We start from the raw sequence: 8605 nt of genomic DNA, 5'->3' as shown, positions 1-8605 counted from the left end.
GCCAGCCAACATGTGGTAAATTTGTGTTAACCTTTGACTGCTATTTTTAGCAGTTGATGGACAGTTGAAGGCTTAATTCAAGGGATATTGCAATTTTATTTGGAAAAATATAAGGTTAAATCTGCTATATATGGGAGTTGAATGGTTGGTTAGGGACTACTAATTTAAGCAGTGGATAATTGCCAATTTATTTTCTGTTAAAATTAGGAAAATGAAATTGGTTTAAGGCCTACTATTTAGGCAATATTGGACCTCCTTGGAATTTATACTAGATCATTACCACTTTGAAATCGATGTGACTAAAATATTAATCTTTTAACTTGTATTTGTCTAAGAACCAAATACAGCAAAAAATCTACCATGCTTTCCCTTAGCCCAATTAATCCCAAAAAATAACAAAATAACATGTATTTAACATAAAATTCACAAACTTAACACATCCTTATGGAAATAATAAAACATTATGAAAATAAGTATAAAACCAAAAAAGGTTTTATATTTTTACTCGAAATTAGCATAATTTATATATAAAAGAGTGTTGAAATATGTATATATTTTGGACTTCACAATGATCAAGTTTTTCTAAACGTGTCATCGTAGAGAAAAGTACTGAGATTTAGGTGGAAAGGCAAGTTGAGCCTGAGGTTCATTGGGTTGTATAGGATCCTTAGGAGGATTGGACCAGTAGCATATCAGTTGGAGTTACCTCCTAAGCTAAACCAAATCCATGATGTGTTTTTTGTTTCTATGCTATGGAGATACCAATCTAACCCGTCACATGTTATTCTGGTTGAAGAGATAGAGGTGAGACCGAATTTGTCTTATTAGGAGGAGCTTGTACAAATTCTAGATCGAGAGGAAATGATTTTAAGCAGAAAGCAGATATCGTTGGTTAAGGTGTTATGGAAAAATCGTGGTAGTGAAGAAGCTACTTGGGAGCCGGAAGACTTAATGCGGTGATAATATTTGGATCAGGTAAATTTTGAGGATGAAATTTCTTTTAAGGAGGAGAGAGTTGTCACGCTGCAAAGTGTGGATAAAATTTTTCGAGATTAAATTAATAAATGTTGAATTTATTATATTTTTTTCTTTTTAGCCGTGTAATTTGGGCCTCTATTTGAAACTTTTTAATAATGGCTTCTAAAAACCCAATTTCCCTCCTCATCTATTTTCTCCATGTGATGCATATCGTAGGGTTAAAACCCTTGGGTACTGCTCAACCTAGTATTAGAGCACACTATTCTTGTCTGGCCACCCTTTTCAGTTTTTTCCCTAGTCTTGTGCCACCCCTAACCTTAAAATTTTTAGCTCTTCTCCTCCATTCTCTCTAGCGTCACATCTCACCTCTCTCCCTCACTTCGCATCACTTTTTTCCCTAAATTTCCTAGAGTCACCCCCATTCCTTTTCTCACCCTTTTCTTTTCTTTCTTTATTTTACCTAGCCGCCACATCTTGCCCCTTTAATTGTTGGTCTTCAATTTTTTTCCCTTGTTCTCACAACATCTATAGCCTTTTTGGTTTGTCATTTACCTCACTTTTCCCCATGTTATCATCGCACCTTTCATTACTCCATGGGCTGTCGATTTTCTTTCTTCCCTTGTTGAATTTATTTGCTCATTTGAAACATTATTGGTGTTAGATCCTGTAACAGCCCGATTTTGGGCCCAGTCGAAATAGTGGTTTCGGGACCACTAATTCGAGGATGGAGAAATTATTTTTAATGCTATTTTATGTGTTGTGGCATGGTTATATGAGAGTATGAAAATTTTGGTGAATTAGTTTTAGCGATTTCATGCTTAATTGTGAAAAAGGACTAAATCGCATAAAGTGCAAAAGTCCTATTTTGATGCTAAGGGTGTTAAATAGCTAGAGAACCAAAATTAGGGGTCTTTAAAGGGAAAATAAACCCTTGGACAAGTGATGGCCGACCATAGGAGACAAAAGATAGAGAAAGTCAAGATTAGGTGGAAATTTGGTAATTTATAGGACCAAAATGAAATAAAATAAAGAGAAAAGATATCATTTTTTCCCTATCTCCTTCTCCACCAAAAATTCAGCCATTGTAAGGGTTTTTGAGCTTCAAAAATTTCATCCACCCTCTACTCTTGCAAGTAAGTGACTCTAATGGCTTTTCTTGAAAATTTTTACATTTTTAGAACCCTTGTAGCATAAGCTTTCTAACAAGGGACTATTTTGTTAAATGGTTGAAAGTTTAGGGTTTTACCATGAGAGTGTTCATGTTTTTTTCTAAAATTTTATGGAAGAAAATGAATCATAGTTATGAAATAAAAAACTTTTGTGAAGGGACTTCTCATGAACACCCTAAAAGGACTATTTTGTAAAGTTTGTAAAATAGATAGAAATGTCGTGAAATGTTGGAAATTTAGGGTTTTCATAAGAGAGATAAATGGCTGGTTAGGCTTGAATAATAAGGAAACTCGATAAAAATTGATTTTCGTGGCCTAGGGGTAAAATGGTCATTTTGTAAAAGTCTAGGGGAAAAATGGTCATTTTGCCCAAATCATAAATTATTGAGTATTTAGATTTAATTGATGATTAAATGACTAAATGTTTTCATTTTAGATCAATAAATGCAAAATCCAAACCTAGATCAGGGGAAGGCCAAGTAAGTAGATTAAATCAACTAGTCACCACATTTTCAATACCGAGGTAAGTTGTATGCTAATAATGCAACTATATATTTATGATGTATAATTGAGTTGATATGGCGTAAATTGTCTTGATTTTGAATATGAGAATATACGTTGAGAAATTCACGTAGTAAAGACTTTCGTTGAACATTTGGAATAGACTTGGATATTTGTACCGTGATAATGGGTGATATGTGTGCTAGTATAAGACATGTCTGGGACATGCATCAGCCACAACATGAGAGCTAGTTAAGACATGTCTAGGACATGCATCGGCCTTGAGATATTTAAGCCAGTGTAAGACATATCTGGGACATGCATCGGCATTAAGACGAGAGCTAGTGTAAGACATGTCTGGGACATAGCGTTAGCTTGTGGTGTGTCAGTGTAAGACCTGTCTGGGACATGGCATCGACACCAATAGATGAGAGCCAGTGTAAGACCTGTCTGGGACATGGCATCGGCCTCACTATATGAAAGCCAGTGTAAGACCATGTCTGGGACATGGCATCGGCATCTTAACTCATGTTAGGGCTATTGAGTATCTGGTAGTATTCCAAATGGTTCAACAAAAACGTTTATGATTTATATCGAAATGAGAAAAGTTATGATCATGTGATGAGTGGTACAGGTACCTAATTGAAATGTATGAGATATAGGCTCAATGTATGCAATATGAGTTGTATTGGATATTGATGAGTAAATTGTACTTATGTTATTTATGGTATTCATGAATAAACTATGAAAGGTTATGATCATATTGCTTTATGATAAGTAGTTGTTGTTTATTTTCATGAAACTTACAAAGCTTTATGCTTACCCCCTCTCTTTTCCATTTTCTTATAGTGCTGCCTAATTAGCTCGAGGATCATCAGACGTCGGAGGCATCAATCACACTATCATCCATAGCACTTGGCATAGTTACATTTTTTATTTTGATTATGGCGTGTATAGGACCTTGACTTTTGAGTTTTGTGTTATTGTTAATAGGCTAAATGTGTTGGCTTACTTTAGTATTTGATTAATTTTGTATAAGGCCATAGAAAATGGCTAATATTGAAAGTTTATATATAAACGCAAGATAGTCTTTCATGAATTTGAAATTGTTGGCATGGTTGAATATATGTTATGTATATAGGTCTTAATTATAAACCGTAATTTATACATATTTTTATCCAATGATTAACACATTTATGGATGATTTTTCTTTAGATTTGGTGAATTCGATGCTTCTAATCCCTTAATTTCATGTTTTATACATAGGTGAGCATAGGAGAGTAAAAGAAACGAGAAACGGGACGAAAACGGAGAAAATGGGCCACTGTGGGAAATCAACACGGCCTAGCCTTCCTTACACGGGCAGACCACACGCCCATATAGTGTCAACAGGCTCTAACACGGCTTGGACCTCCTTACACGGGCAGACCACACGGCCGTGTCTTGTTAGCAGAATCGAGCACGACTAACACGGGTAGATCACACGCCCGTGCCTATTTAACAGCCTTAAACACGGATTGAAGAAATTGCACACGGGCATGTCACACGGGTGTGTCCCTGTCGAGCCCAAGTCTAATTCTAGACAGAAAATGGCACTCTTTAGGGCTTTTAGGCATTCTAAAGCCTATTTAAACACACTATAGGAAGATTAGATAGAGAGACACGGAGTAGGAGGCAAGGAATTACTCAAGGAAAGCCAATTGATCCATCTCAGAAGCCAGATTCATCATCAAGACTGAAGATCTCCCTTCAATTTCCTTCAGGAGTTTTGGGTTTTCTTTATGTTTTGTTATTTTTATTCTTTTGAGATGTTTTCTTCCATAATTATGAACTAAAACCCCTAAATACCTAAGGGGAATGAAACCTAAGATAGATCATGTTATTATTATCTGAATTGTATGATAAATATTTCACTTGTTCTTAATTATGTGTTCTTAATTCTTGTTTTAATATTCCAGGATATTGATTCAAGTTAATGCACTTATTCAGAGGAGCAAAAGTCCCTGTCTAAGAGCAAATTTGTCGTAATTAAGCGGAGTTGATTGCACGCCTAAAGATAGGGTGACAAGATTTTGCCGAATTAGGGTGAAACCTAATAAGGGAGTCCATAGATCGAGTTAATGCAGCACTAGGGTGTTAATTAGAAAGAGATTTCAATTAATCAACCTAGGGTTAGACGTTATTAGTCTCGAGAGGGATAAAAATATATCTTAGGGATTTTTACGAATCAAGTCAAATTAATAAATCGTCTAATTCAGAGTCAAATAACAAGTGAAGTCTAGGTGGATTTTTCCTTGGGTATTGTCTTAATCAATCGAGTTTTCCCAGAAGCTTTTCTCGAATTTTCTCTCTGTGCACCCTTAGCTTAGTTAATTAGTTTAGATAAACAAATCCCTTAATTTTTAGGCTAGATAATAAAAAGGAAGTAATTACTAATACTCTTGGATCCTTTGGGTTCGACAACCTAGTCTTGCTAAAGCTATATGCTGTTCGATGGGTACACTTGCCTTCATCGTGATAATAGTTAGTTTCAAGAACGGTCAATTATAAATTTTTTTAAAACTTATCATGCACATCAAGTTTTTGGCGCCGTTGCCGAGGCACTAGGATATTAGGAACACTCGATTTTTATTACTTTAGCCATTTTACTTTCATTGCAATTTAAAATTTTATTTTCTTTTCTAATTTTTCTTTTATTTGCTTCTGGCAAGTTTTTATAGTGTATAACTAGAAGAAACCCGTCGGGACCATTATTTTTTGATAGTGAGATCGATCGCTTAGCTCGTAGAAACTGAAGAGAAATAAGGCGAAGCCTAAAATACATAGAGGAAGAGAAAGAGGACGATATTTCCACCACAACTGAGGAGATGGCTGAAAATCAAGACAACCCGCTACCTCCTGCAATTGCTGCTAATCCAGTAAATCAGAATCCTGTTCCGCGCACTATGTATAATTATGTTAAACTAAATTTAACAGGAACTGAGACAAGAATAGTTAGACCTACTATTGCTGCAAATAGTTTTGAACTGAAACCTAACACATTTCATATGATACAGTAGTTTGTTCAGTTTGATGGTTTGCAGGATGAAGGCCCAAACAACCACTTTGCGAATTTTCTAGAGTTTTGCGATACATTTAAAATCAATGGCGTTTCTGACAACACCATACTACTTCAGTTGTTTCCCTTTTCATTAAGGAATAAGGATAAACAGTGGCTGAACTCATTACCACGAGGGTCAATCACTACTTGGGAACAAATGACCGAAAAGTTTTTATTGAAATATTTTCTGCCGAAAAAAAGGCTAAGCTGAGGAATGACATCTCTTCTTTTGTGCAGATGGATCTAGAAACACTCTATGATGCATAGGAGAGATACAAGGATCTTTTGAGAAGGTGCCCTCACCATGGGTTACCACTTTGGCTACAGGTTTAAACATTTTACAATAGCGTGAACCCCTCAACGAGGCAACTTATCGACACAGCCGCTGGTGGAACTTTGAATAACAAAGCACCTGAAGTGGCTTACGAATTTATTGAGGAGATGTCACTGAATAACTATCAATGGGAAGTTATGAGGACAAAGCCGATGAAAGCAGCCGGTGTTTTCAACCTCGATGCAGTTACTATGCTATCTAACCAGGTAAAACTCTTGAATAAAAAATTGACGATTTGTGTGGTTCTATTCAGGTACATCTAATGATGAGGTGCGATTTAAATGGAGGGGGAGCATGCACAAAATATCAACCCTTCAACCGTAGCATCGAGGAGGAACAAGTCCAATATATGGGTAGCAATAACTCTAGACCCCAAAATAACCCATATAGTAATACTTATAATGCAGGTTGGAGGAACCATCCCAATTTCTCGTGGGGTGGTCAAGGAAATCAAAGGGTACAACACCCTTCGGGTTTTAAACGATCACCTTACCAGCAGGAAAAGAAGTCAAACCTTGAGGAGATGCTAACAAAGTTTATCTCGGTATCGAAAACTCGCTTTTAGAGTACTGAAACAACACTTAAGAATCAGCAAGCATTGATCTAAGGGCTCGAAATTCAAATAAGGCAACTTGCTAAATTGATTTCAAAAAGACCACCAAGAGGTCTACCTAGTAACACCGAAACCAAACCAAAAGAGCATGTGAAAACAATTACACTAAGGAGTGGGAAAGCGTTAGCTGAATCTGAAAAGAAGCTACCACAAGAAGTTGACAGAAATGAAGGAGAGGAAGTAAAACCCGAAAACAATCCAATGCCAAAGGAATATAAACCACCAATCCCATATCCAACAAAGTTGAAGAAAGACCGCATGGATGCACAATTCGGTAAATTTCTTGAACTTTTCAAACAACTACATATTAACTTACCTTTTGTTGAAGCTATATCACAGATGCCTACATATGAAAATTTTTTAAAGGAGCTTCTAACAAACAAAAGGAAATTTGAAGACCTATCTATAGTGGAACTTAATGAGGAATGCTCGGCCATACTCTAGAATAAACTACCAACCAAACTAAAAGAACCAGGAAGTTTTACTATTCCCTGCTTAATTGGTAGTTTGAATGTTGATAAGGCACTAGTTGATTTAGGCGCTAGCATTAATTTGATGCCATATAAAATGTTTAAACAACTTGGTCTTGGGGAACCTAAACCCACTATGATGAGTATTCAATTAGCTGATAGATCTGTTAAATACCCTAGGGGAATTATAGAGGATGTACTGGTAAAAGTCGATAAATTTATATTCCTTGTTGATTTCATTGTGCTTGACATGGATGAGGATGTTGAAGTGTCTTTAATCTTAGGTTGTCCATTTTTAGCCACTGTTAGGGCTGTTATTGATGTGGGTGATGTTAAATTGGTACTTAGAGTAGGTGACGAAGAGATTATCTTTAAAATTTATGATGCCATGAGATTTTCTAGGGAACAGGATGACTCATGTTATTTTATTGACTCTATTGATCATGCTACTCAAGATTCTTTTCAAGAAATCATACCTAAGGACACATTGGAACTGTGTCTTGCCCTCCTCAAGACCAGCAGAATTTGAGGGTATTAAGGTAAACAATGAACCTAAGCAAAAACCCTCTATTGAAGAACCTCCAAAACTTGAACTTAAACAATTGGCGAATCACTTGGAATATGCATTCCTTGGAAATAACTCTATATTACCAGTAATTATTGCGTCCAACTTGCAATCCAAAGAGAAAGAGGAATTACTCCAAGTCTTAAGAGAGGATAAAAGGGCCATAGCTTGGAAAATTTTTGACATTAAACGGATCAGCCCTTCTTTTTTCACCCACAAAATTTTAATGGAAGATGAATATAAGCCATACGTGTAAGCCCAAAGACGACTGAACCCCACAATGAGGGAAGTTGTTTAAGCTGAGGTAATTAAACTCCTAGATGCTGGAATTATTTATCCTATTTCTAACAGTTCTTGGGTAAGTCTAGTGCAGGTTGTTTCTAAGAAAGGAGGCATGACTGTGGTACCCAATGAGAAGAATGAATTAATCCCAACAAGGACAGTCACAGTTTGGAGAGTTTACATTGATTATAGGAAGCTAAATGATGCCACGAGAAAAGATCACTTCCCCATTCCATTCATTGACCAAATGTTGGAAAGATTGTCAGGGCACATGTTCTACTGCTCCTGAAGATCCTGATAGCTCCTGAAGATTAAGAAAAGATGTCATGGAGGTATTTATGGATGATTTCTCGATTTTCAGTAACTCTTTCCATCTTTGCCTTAAAAATTTAAAACGAGTGTTAATAAGATGTGAGGAAACAAACCTTGTGCTTAATTGGGAAAAATGTCACTTTATGGTTCAAGAAGGTATTGTGTTAGGACTTAAAATTTCTAGTAGAGGGATTGAGGTTGATAAATCTAAAATCGAAACCATTGAAAAACTACCTCCCCCTAATTCGGTTAAGGCTATTAGAAGCTTTTTAGGACATGCT

At 36.2% G+C, this 8605-nt stretch overlaps 1 non-coding gene across 1 annotated transcript; it reads right to left on the bottom strand.

Moving 5' to 3' along the window:
* Positions 1–5952: 5952 nt before the first annotated feature.
* On the bottom strand, positions 5953–6059 carry LOC121230010 (small nucleolar RNA R71). The gene has a single exon (XR_005927962.1). It is a non-coding gene; the product is annotated as a small nucleolar RNA R71 (small nucleolar RNA).
* Positions 6060–8605: the final 2546 nt, after the last annotated feature.

The sequence above is a fragment of the Gossypium hirsutum genome, chromosome A05 (genome assembly GCF_007990345.1).
Source record: "Gossypium hirsutum isolate 1008001.06 chromosome A05, Gossypium_hirsutum_v2.1, whole genome shotgun sequence".
NCBI lineage: Eukaryota > Viridiplantae > Streptophyta > Magnoliopsida > Malvales > Malvaceae > Gossypium > Gossypium hirsutum.
The sequence above is the reverse complement of the archived record's forward strand: the minus strand, read 5'-3'. Positions and strand labels throughout refer to the sequence as shown.